Source organism: Tyto alba, unplaced genomic scaffold, assembly GCF_018691265.1.
Source record: "Tyto alba isolate M040663 unplaced genomic scaffold, T.alba_DEE_v4.0 Super-Scaffold_27, whole genome shotgun sequence".
Taxonomy (NCBI): Eukaryota; Metazoa; Chordata; class Aves; order Strigiformes; family Tytonidae; genus Tyto; species Tyto alba.
Genome location: NW_024881301.1, coordinates 11,097,706 through 11,117,226, shown reverse-complemented (window position 1 = coordinate 11,117,226; position 19,521 = coordinate 11,097,706).

Genomic DNA, 19,521 nt, shown 5'->3' with positions numbered 1-19,521 from the left:
CAGGTTCTATCCACAGACTACATAACGTATCCCTTTCCCTTCCTGTGGGGTTTCAAGAACCCTTTAATGTTGAGTAAAAACTCCACAATTACATACCACTATTCCCTGGATGAGGTCCCATCACATGGCACAGTTTTCTCAAAGTTTATTCTCTCAGTAGGAACAGATGAAGTGATCACAGAGTAGGGATCACTCTGATGATGTTTCTGCTGTGCAATTTCTGTATAAGGGGCTTGACTGAGAAACTGAGATAGTGAAATCTTCTGCAGCTATTGAGAATCTATTTAGGTAAGGTCCTGCTTTTTGGAACATCCACAATTTTCCTGCTACTTATAGCAGGACAGCATCCATGCCTATATCTATACAAATGTACTGTGAGGCACCTACTGTCTTACACAGGCAAAATACTTAAGACTAAAATATAAATAATTTCATATGTTACAATTTTTAGAGGCACTGATATAACATTACAATTCTCAATCTACACTAAGTGAGATAGATATATACTCTTGCTACACTGGTGCACCCAAGATCCACAAACAGCAACAGACAACAGACAGATTAGTGCCATTTTATTTCCATAATCTCAGGGAAGAGCAAATGACAATTAAGTAAAACAGGGCTATGTGTACATATGCAGATAAAGCAAACAGTCATCTCAAGCAGCATAAAAAACTCCCACTCAGTGAAAATAGTTAAAACTGTTTTTCTGGTAAGAAAACATCATATTCATGGGATGCTAACATTTCATGCATTTGGGCAAGATTTTAGAGAAGAGCTACAACAGTCTCAAAAAATTATTAGTACTTAAGCAATATAATGAAACCAGCAATTTTCTCATCACTGCCTTGAAACCATTAATTTAGTCACTGTGATATTATAACTCTCTATAAATAAAAATAACAACACTTTTAGAAGTAGATACATATTTTACATGTTATGAATTTCATTTTCTGTAATGAAATGAATCCACATCTCTTCCTTTTTCATTTAACCTGAATGAGATAAATCTGATTTAATCTGAAATTAATCAATGAACATGTGCCCAGTATCATTTTATAACTGTCAGTAAAGAAATGCTATAGCCACTTGTAATTTCCATGGAAAAGCAATATATTATATCATCTTTATAATAAAAAAGTATTGCTTTATTTTATGATTATTAACTTACTCATTGAAAAGAAAGTGTCAAACTTTGTGAAATATCACAAGTCAAGAGACTTAAATTTAGTCCTGGAAAATAAAGAGACTGCACTGTGTCTTATGCAAACATTCATCACATCATAACTGATGGTTACAGCAGAAAAAAAAAAAAAAAACAGGGAAGATTTATAGTGATATAACTAAGTAATTTTACCTGTCAGGTACTTATCTCAAAGGATACCCTCTCATGAGAAAAATACATTGTGATGAGAACAACAGCTTGGTTCTTCTTGCTTGATGTCCCTGAACTAATCCAACTAAAATAGAAACTGAACAGTTGTGCTATACCCTGACTAGGTTTTGGTTGACATTTTTGTTGTTAAATGGTTCTTTATGGCTTATTAAAAGTGAAGAGATGTCTAATTTGGGGGGGTGAGGGGGTTGTAATATTTTGTATACACAAATTTTTCCCCATCCCAGTCCTATGTCGACCCCCAAGCCTGGCTCTCTGTCCCTTCTTATTGCTGGAAGAGAAAGAAGAGAGAGTGGCTGCGTGGTGGTTGGCTGCCGATCAGGCTCAAACCACAACAGCCTTTTTGGCGCCCAAGCTGGGGCAGAGGGTTGTGATTTGATAAGGATATTAATTGGGAGAGGTAACAAGCAAAATACAGACTGAACTCTGTTAGTGGAATGATCTTTACAATTCCTGTAGTTGTAATTGTGGGGAAGTTTTTTTTTTTTTCCTGGTGTGGTGAAGGGACAATGGGTGAATTTTCTGTATTGTGTCTCAGTATTTTGACAATGTTTTTTTTTTATTTGGGTGTGGGGAAGTTTTTTTTTCCTCTGTTTCAGTTCGGTTTTGATTTCTCTTTGTTCTGATGTTGGTGCGTATACTATCTTCTGTACTGAATGTTGGATCTCTTAATTCTTAAATACGTGATTCACAGAGGCGAGGGGTAGAATGTCCTGGGTTGAGTGAGTGGTGGGGTTTTTTTGGTGGCAGGGGAGGGGGCTATAGGGGCGGCCCCCTGTGAGAAGCTTCTCGAAGCTCCTCCAGCTCCAAGTCAGCTCCACGTCTGTTTGGAAACTGAGCCAATCCACTGCACCTCCGCGATAACATATTTAAGAAGGGACGTGGTGAGGAGCAGTGGGACTTGTGAGGAGGAGTTGCTGCAGCTGCGTGAACACCAAGGTCAGTGGAGGAACAAAGAAAGAAAGGAGGGGGGAGGTGTGCCGGAGCAGAGACCTCCCTGTATCCTGTGGTGAGACAGCAGGGCGGCCCCCCCTGCCACCCATGAAGATCTACAGTGGAGCAGACATTGCTTTATGGCCTGTGTTTCGTTTTGCCTGGATGATCAAGGTGCTGTGCCTGAAGAAGGCCAGGGTCTTGTGGGTTAAGGTAGATCCCGTTCCTGTAATTCAGCACTGGGAGGATTGCAGCATGTGGGGGTGTCCCACGCTGGAGCAGCTTGGGAAGGGCTGCAGCTGTGGGAGGGAATCCAGTCGGAGAAAGTTGGTGACCCATGATGGAGCAGTGTGGGGAACGCTGAGGCCTGTGGGAGGGACTCACGTTGGAGAAAGTTTGTGGAGGACTGTCTCCAGTGAGAGGGGGACCACGATGAAGCAGGGGGAAAAAGTTCCAGAAGCTCCCCCCACCGAAGATGGTATAAGCAGCAGCACTGACTGCACCCCCCATTCCCTGCCCCTGCGCTGCTGCAGGGAGAAGGTAGAGATATCGGGAGCAGAACTGAGCCCGGGAAGAAGGGAGGGGTGGGGAGAAGATGTTCTCAAGATGTAGCAATGCTTCTCACTTTCCTACTCTGTTAAGTGTTGTTAGTGTCTGTAATAAATGTATGTTCTTTTTTTTTTCTTCCCTTAACGAGTCTGCCTTTTGCTTGTGCCCACAAAGGGGGATTTTTCCCCATCCCAGTCCTATCTCGAACCCCAGGCCTGGCTCTCTGTCCCTTCTTATGGCCGGAAGAGAAGGGAGAGAGAGTGGCTGCGTGGTGGTTGGCTGCCAACCAGGGTCAAACCACGACAGCTCTGTAAGCCCAACAACCAGGATAGCAGGGCTTTGCTTAGATCTAAAGTACTAGATGTGGCCCTTTAACTTTCCTTCAAATGTTTTCTCAGAATTCACATGGTCTCTACATCACAAGGCTCTCTGATTTCTGTCTCTTCACAAGATTACAATCACTGTTATTTACCAAAAGATATAATTCCTCCCTCTTTAAACTCAATGACAATTTTGGTACATTGTTTATTGCATTCTAGTATCACTATAATTGCTGGGATCTGAGCCAGGAAAAGATCTTGAATGTTATTTTAATGACTATGGCATGCTGATATAGTGTGGTATTAACCCCTAGCTATAACTATAGAAATACTCCTTTTTCTTCAAAATCTCTCTTACATATTTCTTTTCTACTCAACTTTTGCAAAAAAAAATCTTCCTTGACATGTGCTTCACAAAAACAAATCTCTCACTGCATAAAAAGCATGGGGTTTCGCTTGAATTGTTGCTCTTTCTTCCTCTGCCTGGCCAACTCCTTCCTATTTGACACTTGTTTGTCTTTCTAGAACTTTTGGTTTTTTTCCTAAATGATCTGATTCTAGTAAAACAAGCAAACAAATAAAAGTGCTATTTATTAACAGACTATTGCTTAACTGATTCATTTATGTAAAGAGGCAGTTTAGCAATCATGTATATGGGTAAGCCTCATTCTGAATGGCTTACCATGTTTTTGTAAATTTCTGGTTTAGGACATTTATTACCCTTGGAAAAAAAAGGAATAAAAACATGTTCTGTGTGGTGCTGTAAGTCAATCAGCTGAAAAGCTAGATCTGAATGTTCTAAATTAGCATGAATCTAATTTTGCTTTTTTTTTTTTTTTTTTTTTTTTGTACAACTGTCTACTGTACATCCTTCACCCTCTTCCTTTATTTGCAGATTGAACTAATTCTCATCAGACTTCCAGCACCCTAACCGAATTTATTGGAAAAAGTTTCCCTAAATATGTAAAACTTTGAAACAATCTAATGATATTAATAAACATCAGTAGGGATGTTAAAATATGATAATGAACTTTAAGACCAAAATCTACCTCCATCCTTCCATTCAAAATGTGAAATAAACACAACAATCTTCCAAATAGTTCTCACAGCAGGTTTCACAGACTGTTACCACAAAACAACTAAAGGAGGTATGACACTATGACAAGCTGAGGTACAAACCACCTTGTGCTACTCAGTCCACCCTCGAGGCTTGCTAAAGCTGAGTCAGACCCCGCCTGAATGCCGCACGGCTACAGCAGCATGGCCAGGGCAGCTGCAGGGAAGAAAGGTCGCTGAGGCAGTCCTGGTCTATCTGGCTACACAGTATTTTTCACACTAAAATACACGTGTATGGTAAATCAGTGGAAAGCTAATAAAGGTCCTCCTTTTCCATGACCCCACCATTTCAGCAGGTCACAGCTCCGGAAAAGAGGACTTCTGAGAGAAGCATTAGCCTGGGCCATTCTCCTTCCACATCTGGTTCCTGTAACACTGGAGTCAGTCCTGATATGCACAGCATCTTGTCCCATAGCTTTATATTTTCACAGCTTTCCTGCCCTTCATCTTGCTGCAGATGCCTTTGCCTATGTCTCTGCCTCCAGAGAATTTCCAGGCTCGCAGTGCTGGGCAGCCCTGTGCTGAGCTGGCTCCTCCTCTGTTCACCTACTGCACTTACAAGCCCCAAGCAGGGCACGTGGATACAATCAGGCTGGAAACCAGAGAAGGTGGTCACTCTGCTCTGTGGTAGCACACAGAAATGTTGTGAGATTGTGATTGTAAGAGGAAGCTGCAGGAAGATGAGAGAGTAGGAAAAGGCTTTACTTCCATTCCCATCACACTGTCAGAGGACGATAAGGGCAAGGGTAGCAAAAAGAGGTACACAGAGGAGGCAGTGCCATATGCTGAGTCTTGTCTCAAGGATATGGAAAGGAGGTCCTGTGCCTCCGATCCTTAAAAGAAAAAGAAAATACTCTCGTAAAAACTCTGTGGTACAAAGTCAGAGAGACCAGGGAACATCTTCATACTATTGCTTGGCCATATGCCTTAAGGAATCACAGCTGGACTTGTACTTACAGAACAGCTTGAAACAGTGATAGCCAAGTACATAGTTTGATGTCCCAGTAACCAAGCTAAAATAACTGTATCTACTGGCTCCCTGATCCTGCTACGTACTAAAAGTCTTGGAGGTTTATGTACAATAACAGCTCTACAGATACAAAGGAGATTTGTCTTGGTGCAGTCTTCTGGAGAAGCCAATGTTTGGAAGCAGCTTAGTTTTTTGTTAGGTGCTCATCCTGAAAGTTTTTGCAAAGAAAATTAGTGGTTCTTCTTTAAGTTCGGGGTTTGGGTTTGTTTTGGTTTTTTGTTTTTTTTTTTTTTTTTGGTTTGTTTTGTTTTTTTTTGTTTTTTTTTTTTTCCAGTTATCTAAGGCACATATCTTTCTTTAAAGAGCTAATATGAAACTTGTTGAAAAGTGTGTTGCATATCTTCTTATTAAGATGCTAAGAGTTTTTACTCAGGGTTTTGTAGCTTCAAATTTCTCTCCAGAAAAAGAACTCCAAATCATAGCAGTCAAAAACTGCAATAATATGTAATGTTTGGAAAAAGACCGATACTGCAAAGTTCACCTCAAGTACAAATGGTCCTTGAGCACACCACTTTGTAAATAAATGCAGATAGATCTTTGAGATATAAAAGTCTGCCACATTTACTGACTTTGAGTAGCACCTTACCCTGCCAGCTGTCCCACTGAAAAAGAGACACAGAAAATGAACTACTAACTGAAACAAGAGAAATATTTTTGTTCCCAAAATAGCTGTGATGAAGGAAGAGTGCACTGCAATGTGCTGATGTGCACAGTGTTCAGAGTCTTTCTTAAAGATTTCTCCTAGAATTTTCATTAGGCACTAGTCTTTGCTTTGCTTTCAATTATATATATGTTTGATGCATTTGAGGAAAACTTCACATCAGCATAATTGAAGCTCAGTGGAATTCTAAAAAAAACTTGTTTTCTTCCATTGATCATGATTGTTCACCAAGTCTGATCCTTCCTGTTGTAGGAAAGGCAAACAAGTGTAACTTTTCAGTGTTGTAAAGCCCCGTGAGTAACAGCTCATTTCTTCATGGTTTCACCAATGGCAAAGTGCAGGGACAAGGCTGAATGCTGCTAAATCCCAAGAAGTAACAGCAGGGATGAGGCTGAACTGTAACTGAACAACATAATTTACTGTTATAATGAGATGTAACATCAAAATGAAGGAAAAGAGGCTTCCTAGTTGATTGCAGACCAGCCACTGCAGGAATATGAGATTATTGCTGGCCAATGAAAAAAATCAGGGTGTGCACCCAGAATGGGTGCAGAGGGCTGTCAAAAGAGGGCTGTCAGATGCACATTTCTCAGGATGTCCATCATATCACAGTGCAGGGAACACACAGCAGCCTGTGGAATTACACTGAGCTCCTCCTGGACCTCCACATAGCATCTTTGTAACTGGAAATAGCACTTGAAGAAAATTTACTTTGAAATAAAGACTCATTATGAAAGTTACAATAATATCTGGTCTTACCTAACCCCACAAAAAACAACCTTGCAGGATTAAAAAATTAAATCTCTATTTAACTCAAATGAAATGCAAACATGCTCTAAAAACTGTCAGTGTTTTCCCAGGAATTTCTGTTAACTGATATACCTGAATGTAACAGAGCAGATATTTATTTAATAAAATTGAAAATTATGGAAAAGGTAGATCTGAAATTTCCAGTCTCTAATTGTCTGCCTCACTATCCAAGAACAAGAAGACATTCAAAATTAAAGGTGAATTATTGCAGTATGTCTCTGTCATGATCGTTTCACACTTTCAGTAACTATTTTCTAGAGAAAACCTAAAGTGGATGGATAAGGAAAGGATTTAAAAGTTATTAAAACCAGTTTTGAAACATATACAAGATACTGTTATAATTTTGTACTTTGAAGAAAGAATGTTCAAAGGTGAACTCAGGTTTCTAAATGGAGGTTTTTTAGCACTCTTTTACAATCACTGGACTTTTATCTTTAAGAGTGTTCTAACCTTGGTTTATACATTTGTTAGTGATGAGTGTTTCAGTACTGCCAGCCACCCACAGTAGTCTCCTAATTCTGAGCAGAACAGCTACAGCACTGCTAGATGCATTTAGGACATTTTGTACTGCCTCACCAATGTACCTCGTGGCCTGCCTCAGTGAAGGAAGCATTATAAGTCTGAGTCAGTATTTAAGTTCAGACCTACTGCCAGGTGAGCTCATCTTTCTGCTACACAGACTGGAAGATGAATTGTCCCCAGCGGTCACATTCAAGTGTCAGCAAAATTTGGCAATGTCCAGTCTTTCATCATTATTCCTGATATGATCAGCAAATGTCATCTCTTCCATGACATTAAGTGTGTATTAGGAGTTTTATGTAGACTACCAAAACAATCTTGACGCAGAAGTCTCAGACACAACATACACGATCAATGTGATCAAATTATTGCCACTTTATTAAAGGATACACAGCAATTTACACACTAGCACAAAGAGCATGTGTTACGTTTTGGTTGCTAATAGGTTAAAGCTGCTTGTTCACATGCCTTGCTCTGCTGTACCTACTTCTGTTTCTCCCTCTTGTTATCTTGTTTTTTACATTCCATCCTCCTTAAGTCTCTGTAACATAGACAGTTTCTCAAAACCCCAATTTCCTTATCTCTTTCGACCTTGCATACGTCCTTCACAACAGCTGCAGTTGTGAGGCCCCTCAGTCTGGATCGCTCACAACATGCCTATTTTCTTCCAGCCACTCCACACAATCTCAATAAGCAAAATATCTCAGTCAGGATCAAACTATATCTGACTTGGACCATCATGAAAGTGAAACGCTCTGAAGTGACAATCCTGAACCATCTAGTCTGCATATTTAATGCCTCTATTCGGCTACCATATATCCAGTGTCTTTTTTTTCTGTCAGACTTCAGGAACTATTTTATGTTGGTCCTCAGTTTACTTTTAGTCTGCATCAGTATTTGTATGGCAGTATTTGAACCAGACTCTTATTTTGCAGGGTACTGTGCACAAAAGAATGTCTTTAAAGGGTTTGTAACCAAGACTAGATATAACAGAAGAATATAGGCAGATCATTTTGAAGGAGCATTTAGTACCATGTCAGAGCACAGCTGGATTTCTTATATAAAATATTTTAGGGTATTTATACCTCTTTCAGTGCCAGCTTTCTGACAAATCATACTTTCAGAGTGTACTTTTAGTCTGCGCTGTACTGCTGATGAAAACTGAATGATTATAAGATCAGTAACCAGTATATATTCCTGTGGTTTAGACTGTGTTCTCACCCTCAGCAACAGTGCAAAGCTGCATCTAAAATACCCTATGCCCATGTTGGCTATCTAGAAGATTTCTTATAAATCATTCTTGCATTGTATAAATGTAACAGGCAAAGTTTAGCAAGAAGGTTGTATAGCTTAAAGGCTGTCATCAAGGAGCTTGTCAGGAGGACATCAAATAGACAAGGAGGCATATTCTTTATGTACAGTATATAAAAAAGTCATTTCACTAGGCTTTAAGAGAGACACATTTTGGGGTTTTTTTGCTTTGCTTGCTGAGAACCTTCAAGATCTAATGTAAATATTTACAGTACCTGAAGTTCTTCAAAAGTGACGGAACTAAATTTAAGTATTAGCTTTCCTTATTTCCCTGGGCAACCTTTTACGTTAGGTACCCAATATCTGTAGATAATATTAAAGATTCTTCAAGAAAAATACTTCTCTGCACAGAAATAGTACAATGTGGAGTTTTATTACATTATAAAAAAAAAAAAAAAAAAAAAAGAGTGGCTTGATTTCTAAAGCAGCTATAGATTAAATAGATATAATTGTTTTTTCTCTGAAGAAATTGAAAACGTATTTTTTTTAGCTGAGGAACTAGATTATTGAATGCAATAGCTGTTGTACAGTGTGCCATAAAATTACTTACAATACCTGAATCACAGGGAAAAAGATGTCTACTAGTTATTTTCTTAATATTTAGTTAATTCAAACAGAAATCCTTGAAAATACCACTTTACTTCTGCAGATGGCTTCACTGAAAGACAAATCTAACATATACAAAGATCACCTTTCTCAAAAATTCCCTCATTGTTTGCTTTAATCTTTCACCCAACAATCTTTGTACCCCCACATGCTTGTAGCATGGTAGCAGGAATTTATTGTACTTCAAGCAAGGATGCAAAGCTGGGCAGATTTTGAATTCCCTGACCATTCACATTTCTAACTTGATGGAGTATATTCTGCTATGTATTGATTGGAGGGAAGGGAAAGGAAGAAGTCTTGGGAGGACCCTAAGCATTAAATTGTGCTCATGGTGCACTTGCCTTTCAGCCACCTCTTGCAGTCACCTCCACCTTTTATTACTACCCTATCTATTACCCTAGACCTTATCTAAGCAGACACAAATGATTCATTCTGCAGGGACTCTGAATTTTGCTGCAAAGACAAATAAGATTTGTAGCCAGCTCAGACTGTGAAGGAGCTCAAGCTGTCACAAGGACAATGGACAATAGTCATTCACAGGAGAGTTCTTGTCCATTCACAAGACTTACATTTCTACAGAGGGAATGCAGCCACTGACACCAAACAGCCTGTGCACAGGAGAGAAAAGGCTACCTGTATCTTGCAAGTCTTCTTATGAACATAAGACTCCTCAGTTTCTCCCAACTGCTCCTATTCTTAAGCTTCTTTGGAAAGCTGACGCATGCATCTTCACACTAATGTGTAAGTTTGTTTGCAGATTTAGTATTAAAAGGGATTAGGAAAAATGAGGTAAAAAAGCAGATGGATGATTCATGAAAGAGGAAAACCTGTACAGTGGCAAGCTGTCATGGAGGAGACAATAGCTGGTGTAAGAACAAATATCAAATACAACTGACAAGGCAGAGAATGTGACTAAATTGAGCAGTATTCAGCCACTTGGTCATCACTGCTGCAGGTATTTCAGGGGGAAATATGAGCATTAGAGACAATTCTTGTAATGGAGACAACTGCTCAAGCAGCTTTGATAGGCTAAGACTACAAGTCCCAGAACAGACTACTCAACCACCAGTTTTCTTTGAAGTATTTCCTATTAACACACAATTCCTTGCACAGTGCCTTCTGATTCAGACACACAGAATATGTAGGCCGCACTGATGAGTAAGGTATGCTTCATCTCCCAGCTGCATTGAATGCACAAGTTTCCTTCTGGAAAGAAATAAGCACATGGACCTTATTCAAGCCATCATACTAAGCAATGTCATGGTAATACCAGCTGTTTATAATCATTAATTAAAAATGTAACAATAGCAATCCAAAGCTTAAATCATATCGGCCTTGGATATTGTGCCCAACCTCAGAATACAATATCATTATGGACTGAAAAAGGATGATGATTGGAAGTGGAGGATCAAGAGAAAAAATCACACTGTTTCAAACTGTGACCACTATTTCAGTTTTACTGGACTCTGCAGGATGTTTTTCTTTTTTTGGAAGATTTGAATGCATTGTATTTCTGCATTTAAGTTGAAAATAAAAATCTACAAATTTAGGAAACTGAAAAGTTGGCACCTTTCACCTTGCTACAACTTAATGACAACAGAATTTGTTAGAAGGAAGTGCTGTGATGCATCTGTGTATGTACACAGATATAGCTGAAAATGTAACAAACGGTGCCTCTGCTGTGTCACAGCTAAGGCCCACAAGCCGCATACATTTCCTAGGGCTGTCCTGAGGAATCCATATGATTTGTTCATTTTATGTCCCTTCCAACACCAGTAGCCTGCATCATTGTAAAAACTGGCACCACAACAGCACAAACCTTTATTTCAGGAAACGGAGCAATTTTTTGTGCCAGAGATCAGGGCTGTAATATGCACTGCTCTTAACAGCAGAGCTGTGAGACCAGAGCAAGACAGATGTCAATATTGGCACTGATACCTTTATGGATTGCAGATGCCTTTACTTACTGTCAGGCTGAATGCCAATTTTGTTTCTAGTTCAGGCACTGTCACAGTTTTAGTTTCTGTCAAGAATAAGCAGCTTTAAATGGGAAAACAAAGCAACTAGATTTAAGCTACCAACAGTCTGTAGTAAGTCTAGGAAGAGCTGGTCCCATAGGGAGCATTGCTAATGATCCAAAACCTGCTTATCAGATAACTCCATACAATGGACCCTCATTATATCCCCCCCAAATTATTCTCACTTCCTTAGTGATACTTTATCTGGGAATAAGATCTCTCAGTCAAAGCTCCATCCTGCCTTGCCATGTTTATAATCCCCTCAGAGTTCATTTCTTCAAGGAAACCGAAAGGTGTCCTGATCCCAGGTGGAAACATATTCCTTGATGGAATGAGGTCAACAATTTACCCCTCAGCCTGTGTGTGGAGGCACATCCATCTACTGCTGCAGAAGGAAAAGGTATTTGACTGTCATTTGAGAGCTGTCTACCAGGTTATTCTACCAATTTATTTACAATACCTGTGAGGTTTTAACTTTTTAAGCATGGGACATCCATGTTTCAAGGCTGTAAGTGCAGCCCAGATTTTAATCTTTACAAACCAATGAACACAGAAGTCTCCATTTTCAAAATGAGCAGGGTTTTTTTCTGACTTCAAAATCAAGACTTATTTTTTGGATAGTACTGGGAAAAGGATGTACTTGAAATATCTTTCATTATTATTACTATTGTAATTTGTATTAGGAGTATATACAGATCTTGTCTCCTTTTATTTTTAACCTCTAGATCGCACACTACAAGCAAATCAAGATCACAAGTTCCATTTCACAAGTTAAGGCATAAGTGGCGAGATGATGTAACCAAAATAATGGGCATAGAGAAAAATTCAAAACTTCATCCATCTCTCTAACTTCCTAACCTGATGCTATACCTGTGAGCACTCTCTTTCCTAACATTACCCAACACAAATATTACAGTTTTAAAATACACCAGCATAACAAAGTTTATTTCAAGACAAGTTTCATCACTTCCTGTTGAACACTGGCTACAGCAAATATTAAAAGGCCCTCCACAGTCAAATTTTCAGTTCTCAGATTTAAATGTGCTTATCAGACCCTGTGCAATTGAGAATACCACAGAGACATGTCTGACATGTTGACTTGTCTGACATTTACTTAAAGAGAAAATCTGTGAGCAAATACTTCTTTTTTTTTTTTTTTTTTTTTCACATGAAACTGTTGGTGCTGCAAGTCTTTATTTGTAAGTGTTGACAGGATCAAACAACAGACATAAAGACTTGGTATAGACTTGTAATGACTGGCTTCAATAGAATGCCACAGCTGTATGTGAAGAATTGTGTGTGGTATTCACCAGCTGTCGATGTTCTCATTCTTCACATCTCATTTACAGGAATCCAGCAATTGATGTTCAAGAGAACACTTGCTGTGGTAATAACACATAGCACTGCATTGCACTGGGAAACCACTGACTTCATAGCATTTCACAAAGGTCATTTTACGGATGGGAAACTAAAGCACACAGAGAAAGTGATTAAACTAGGAGAATCCTGAAGATGCAGAATAAGACATAATGAAACCTAGAGCTGTTAACTTCCAGTCTAGACCACTAGTCATTAGGCCTGGTTGCAAAACTTAATGTAAATACATGAGTTTATTCGCAATGAAATGTTAACAGAAATACAGCTATTTTTGTTTAATGCTTTGAGACGAGACACTGTAGCACTGTCAATTTTGCTAGCTGCTCTGGTGATGGAAAATTCACATCAAGTTGCTTCTTTCTGCTGAACAGAAAATAAGCACTTTTTTTTTTTTTTTTTTTTTTTTTTTTTTTTAAATTTTGGCCTGTATGCCAACACAACAGCTCAATACAGATATCAGCAGTTCCAGCAGAGTCAGAAATGGGATATAAGTTTCTCTTAAGCTCTCTGTTCACATAGCTGAGAAAAAAAACATGTTTTGGAACAAAGATTCATGATCCTTTTGCACTGAAAGTTTACAAAAACTGTGTCAACAGACTTCCGAAACCCAAATGCTGTTTTGTGTTATGGTGTATAAATAGAGCAAAGCACGACAAGGCTCAGTGAGATCTGAAGACATGGATGAAGTATACACATGTCCAAAGGAGAAAACAAAAAGAATCAAAAAAGAACAAGGCTTCCAAGGCAATCCTTAAATTGGTGTTAAACAAGAGGCTTGTTTTGGGGAGTCTATGATACAGGCAAAGACTGTGTGTGCAAAATGGCTTGCTACTTCCAAATTTGGGTGCACATCACTTCTTATTCATTCATAGATGTCATATAACAGCTGTATGTCATCATATGTATTGACCTAAGACTGTTTAATCACATTTTAGAGAATTTTAAAAATTACTAACTCCCTCAAATTTGTTCTTCAAAGGGATTCCTTTTTTCTATGTATGCCTGCTCTCTCCTCTTGGTACTGCTTATTTTCAAGAAAATTGTGGTTACACCAAAAGAGAAGTGTTTGTGTTTTACACTAAAAAATCAATTTTTTCTTTCACTGAGATTCTATTTTAGATGTTTTATCGGACAGTTATCAACATACCTTTTAGGTCAAAAACAGAGGGCAGAGGAGGAGTGTTTTGTCCAGACAGACAGGGGCTAGTCATCTCCAGAAGCCAAGCACTGAACTAGAATAATATTTGTTCTGATCTAGTATGGCAATTCACATGGTCATCAGTTAAAAAGATGTTGCAGTATTGACAGACATGCCTGAATACAGCAATTTTAATATCTTTTTATTTGTGCTGCTCTGTTAGACAGGGTGCCTTGCAGAGTTTGCACATATTTGCATCTGAGTCTGCCAAATGCTTCCTCATTTAAACCTCCCATTTACTATCACTGATTAATGGGTTGGTTTTTTCTAGGACCTGGGACTGTTCTTCCTTTATCTTCAAACACTCTCTGTTCACATCCTTTCTTAAAAATCCATTAGCAGTCTTCTACTTCTTTGCTCTATTCATCAGGGAACATTTATATTTGAATTGACTTCTCTTGCTGTGGGCAACATTCTGTGTATTCAATGGCCAGAAGCTATCTAGGCAAAGATTACAATATTTTTCATATTGTATCTTCTTCATATTCAGGTATTCACGCACAGTGAGGTCACATTCAAGTTTTGCTCTTTGCTTGTAAAATACAGGAAAAAATTTTGTGGTTTTCTGGTTTGTAGTAATTTTTTTAAAACCTTATTTCATTAGAGGTATTTATTTCTTCCTAGTTTTTTAATTTAAAAAGATAAGTGGAATTTGGTTGTAGTGAAAAATAGAGCAAGATAACATGGTTAGTACCTTGCATTCATGTCAGCTTAATAAGATAAAATAAATGTTGCCTGGTGAGTATGAGACAAAAGGATGAAGATCATATTGCTGGCAGCCTAGCAGTGTGCCAGTAGGAAGGTTAATTAAGGGCAGAACTTATTGTGACTTGCTCCAAGAAAAACGATTCCCTCAGTGAAGTCGGACAGCTCTAGAACATTTAATATATGTCTGAGGAACTATTTTTTTCTTTTTCCTTTTTAAAAAAACACTCTCCCACAGTGGTTATTTTCTTTCTGGCAATCTTGGAATGACACTAAACCTCATAAAACTGACAAGGTAGCATAAAGCTGCTTAGATATGCAACATATCCTAACACTAACTTCTTAAATACAGCCAGCTTCTCAAGGCTAAAGGAATGAAATATTCTGTTTAATGATTCACCAAGTATTTTTCCGAAACAGGAAGGAAAAGGGCTACAGTCTGGTTTTGTTTTTCATTGCAGGGCCCAGGCTCCAACACTGAGAAGAACCAGTGAAGTGGTGAAATTTTGCAGAGAAGACTGCTAACCAGAACATCAGCCTGTCTCAGTTGCTGTCCTGGAGTTATTATTGCACCTCAAGTCACTTATGTTTAATAAGTTCAACATATTCTTCCAGATAATGTCTCAGTGTAATGTCAATTTAATTCATTAAGAAAAGCTTTCTGATGAGTAAAGCATTTGAAGCAGAATTCTCAGTCAACAAAACACTGGTTTAGACAGTTATACTAATTTGCTTGCAATTACTTGAGGTGATAGCATTACCTGTGTGCAATAGTAGACGTGCTCTTTGCTGCTCAACTGAGGCATTTCCAGCTTCATTAGCTCTTGTGGGGGACATGTTTGAAGCGGACCACATACTTAATATACAAGAGCAATACAGCAAATGCACAAAGTTCCCACAACCATCCCCCTTTGGACTTGCTTCTATACTCTGTCAAACCAGTTGTACATGACAGGGGAAGAGGGAACTGTACTGAAGTTAATGAAGTAACACTGGCATCAAATCAGTGTAAGAGAGAGGAGAATTAGGGTGCTTATCTCTCGGGAAGATTGCAGCATTATGGAGTTTCTTTTTCATCTACTTTGCTGCTTCTGTGTGTGTGAGATTAGACACGGTATTAACTGAGCTCCTGAAAAAACTTAAAGGAACACATCTGCAGCTCTCACAGAGAACAATAATGCTAGAACATGCTCAAAACAAGCCCTTTATTGTTATATTGCCAAGATTAGCACTGTAACATACCGTATCCCAAACCTATGCAGTCCTTTGCAACTACAAAAGTTGCCAAGGTGAGGTCTGTCTCTAGATGTGTGTGGTGTCTTTTGATACCGAAAAGCAGAAATGGTCCCTCCAAGAAGAGGATTGTTCATCCTGCATAGAAGCATTCTGTTACAGGAGATAGATGAATCCTTCATGATAAATCTTAATTTAATGCATTTCAACACAACTAATTTAGATAATTATGTTTTAGAAACTTGTCTTATATCACTGTACTATCCCTTTTAGGAGTACAAAACATTTGGGATAATTTCATTCTGATTTCGCCATGCATCTTGCTATAGTAAGAACAATTTGTCTCATATATCATGCAGTGCTGGTTTTCTGGATATTTTTTTCTGCTTCTTCCAGACTAGCACAGTGTTCCTTTGTAAATTATACAAAAGATCTAGCCAGGCTCATTACAGGTACACACTGTCCTCCTAGATAGGCAAAGAAATTTTACAACACATTTGCCAATGTTTTAAAGAAAAAAAAAAAAAAAAAAAAGGCAATTATCTTTTGCTTTTAGTTGAACTCAGCTTTCTTGCCTTCTTCGTTTTTTTTTTTTCAGTATTTTGGTGAACTTAAACATCTAGTAACCACTACAAGAAATATAGAGCTTGGAAAATATGGAGACCGTCCTGGCGTACACATCCACAGAATTGAAAAGTCTATATTTATATGCCTACGCACTGTCATTCCCAAGCTGTTCTGTGAGCTGTTTAGCGATAGCTGAGATTCTGGGCCAGCAGCTTTTGTAATCATTTTTTCACTCTTTCTATTGTTTAAGTGAAAAAAAAATGGCAGTCCTCCAGTGACCAAATTAAGAACAACTCAACTTCATTTTGTCCAAAGCTATTCATACAAGTGGTATTATAAAATGTTCTAATTAAATGCAAGGCAGCATATTATACATCGTCTTTCTAATTTCAGAGAAATGCTCACCATACTATTATTAACAAACTAAAATAAAATATTTTAAAAGCTTGTGCAGACAAATCCATTTGTGGCTGTACTTTTATGAATAGTTCTTAATTTTCTTTAGTACTGCATGATGAAATTCAACCTTTCCATTTTTATTCCTGACAGAACAGACAAGAGCCTTAAGGTTTTGCGACAGAGGCATAAGGTGTCAGCAGCAAAAGATGAAAAGCATATTACCTCCAACGTATTGTGGCTGCCAGAAATGCAGGCCCCTTTTATGTGCAAGTTCAGAGACTGATACCATGATGTCTCAGCTGATGGGGAACTTGCCATTTCATCAGTGTCACGGGGATTTTCCTTTGCCTTACCATGAAAAATTAATATATATATATATATATTTTTTTTTATCTGATATGTCTCGCAAATTGCTCCACTTTGCCGGAACAGAGGACTGACCTTTGTGTCAGCTTCAGGTGATGCTTCTGATGGAAACACAGGCTCTGACAATATTGTATTTGTACTATTAGTCATCTGCCTTTATTTCTTTTCAAATAAAAAAGCTCTGAATAACCACAGAAAAAGTGAGTTGTCATTTGAATGTAGATATTCTATGTAGTCAGAAACTACAGTATTGAGACTTCATGCTTCATGAACATATCATACGCATTATATTTGACCATGTTATAACTGCAGACTTCTTCATAAAAGCATTTACCTGAAGTTTTTAAGGCAATTTCTTCTGAAACAATCACCCTGTATCCTGTTGATTGCACTGTGCGGGAAGACAATCTATTTACATACTAAAAAGGTCAATGTTGAACAAATCAGTATTAAGGGTGTACTATCATTGCATTCAAGTGAAGCATAAAACTGTATGAAACCAGGAATTCTTTTTACCTTTTTACTTTCATATACACATGTCTGAGACATCTACATGGAAACATAATGCAGTGTTTTAGGAGAAGTCAGGATTGGCAAGCATGTTAATATTATAAACCTTTCTGATTACTAATAGGCACAAAAAAAAATGTAGAGAGACTTATGTAAAGTATGGGTCAGACTCATCATTTAAAATGTGTAATTAATTCAAGGGTGTGATATTTGCATAATAGCTGCTTCTTGTTTTCAGACCCAGTTAACAGAATACAAGTGCTCATAATAGACTCTGAATTACATTACTAGTTTATTTATTTTACTGTATGTAATAATGCAACTAGGATACAGACTGCTAAAAATTTTTATAAATTTCGCACTTATGTATGATTATCTCAAAATATTAAGGACTAACTTCTCTGCTTATGTAAATTAACATAACTCCCTGAACTTGATATAATTTTCCCCTGCTAATTAAAGTATAAATGTAGACTTTTTTTTTTTTCTCTCAGCTGAAATTATAAACTCTGCAAGATTGATGTGCCTGCAACATATTTCTTGTGGTATATCATGGTCTGATCAGTCAGCTATGGTAAAAGACACAAAGGTTGTGACTCAAAATGGAATCCAGACTACTACTTACTTAATTCATAGAAATTATCCAGTCCTTTTTGTAATCTCTATCCCACAGCATCTGTACATGTCAGATCTCACAAAACATAAGGAGGTCACTTAAAATTGTTTAAAAAATAATTGCTAGGTGTTTGCTAATTCCTCCCCGTTTTCCTTTTCTGATTCTCTCGTGGTTTCTCCCCTAATATTTTTTTCTACTCTCATTAATCCCAAATGCAATTACTTCTTATTGCATCAAATGTTTTGCTTGTTTCTATTCTAATTTCTTTTTTTTTAAATTTCTGTTTCTTCACAGATTGCAATAGCTGCCAGTTAATTTCACACAGATTCCTATATAACACACTAGTACTGATATTAAAAAAAAAAAAAAACAAAAAAAAAACAAAAAAAAAAAAACAACAAACTTCCATAGTTTTAGAGAAAATACCAAATAGCTAGCTATGTTTTGTTGAGAGAAGACCATGTTGCAGTGCATGGGAAGGGCAGGACACTTCCATGCAGATGAATTGTCTGTGGAGGTGAAATAGCCCTTCTGGCCCCATTTTCTTTTCCGGAATTTCCTTCCTGAAAGAACACAGCCACCACTTCTTCCATCTGCCAGCCCTGAGAGAGCCCCACTCTTCCTCAGACCTTCCACTCATCATCAAACAGCACAGTAAAGCACTTCTGTGTTTGTCTAGGACTCAGCCTACTCAGGAAGTAGATATATTATTATTTACCTTCAGTAGTAGCAGGGAGGAGAACCACATAAATACAAAAACAAGCTGTAAAAACAACAACAAAATTATATTGGGCAAGTCAGCATTGACTGAGGCTATACAAAAATGTAATACAAAAAATTCTTTGTTACAGTGTTTTTAACTGAATTTTTCTTTTCTTTATAGGATTTTTGTTTTGCTGTTGAAAAAAAAAAAAATCAGCCTGTACCATTTTTCTGTAGGATGATTATCAAATATGCTAATAATAATAACACAGGCATCAACCCTTCCAGCCATTAAGTAGTGTCAATAACTTAATCTGAAGAAGGAAGGCAGGAGCATTTCAAATGAACCAAGAAAGACTGCCACTCAGTAATTTACTGATACATTTTTCCTTCTCACACTGTTTCCATGTTCCTGTCACTTTCATGACATCCAAATCAGACCCATTTGCAGAATCAGGTGAATTCAGGGACAGGCTAAAGACCACAACATGTTGTTTCATCAAGCGGAATTATTAAAGACACCTGTTAAAGATCCCCACGGCTGATGCTTATAGAAAGTGCAGAAGCCACCACCACCAA